We start from the raw sequence: 469 nt of genomic DNA on the forward strand, positions 1-469 counted from the left end.
CAGACTCCAATTTAATTTTAACTGTAAGATACATTATAATCCTAACAAAACATTTTATTTGTATATTTTTCATACCATTTTAATTTTGCGCTCAGTCAGTGAATAATCAATTCTTATCTCCATCAACTGTTCCATTTTCCTCCATAATTCCTTCGTTTACATTATTTAATGCATATTTTCCATTTAATGTTTCATTTCTTTTGTTTATTATCATATATACTTCTATTTCTACCCTATGTCTGCTGCCTCCCCAATAAAAAATCTTGATTACGCTGTTGGGTTGGTACAGCACTGATGGCCCACTATGTAGCTTTGTGCTTAACTACAAACAAAGAAAACCTTCTATCACCATGGCTTGATTCTTTTTTTTAATTGTGTTCAAGTTGTTTCTGTACAAACCATGTACATGGCATTTTTTGTTTTCTTCAGCTGCCGAGAACAGGTTTCTTGTTTTGACTGAGTAGCTTAT

Source organism: Limulus polyphemus, unplaced genomic scaffold (assembly GCF_000517525.1).
Source record: "Limulus polyphemus unplaced genomic scaffold, Limulus_polyphemus-2.1.2 Scaffold1258, whole genome shotgun sequence".
Taxonomy (NCBI): Eukaryota; Metazoa; Arthropoda; class Merostomata; order Xiphosura; family Limulidae; genus Limulus; species Limulus polyphemus.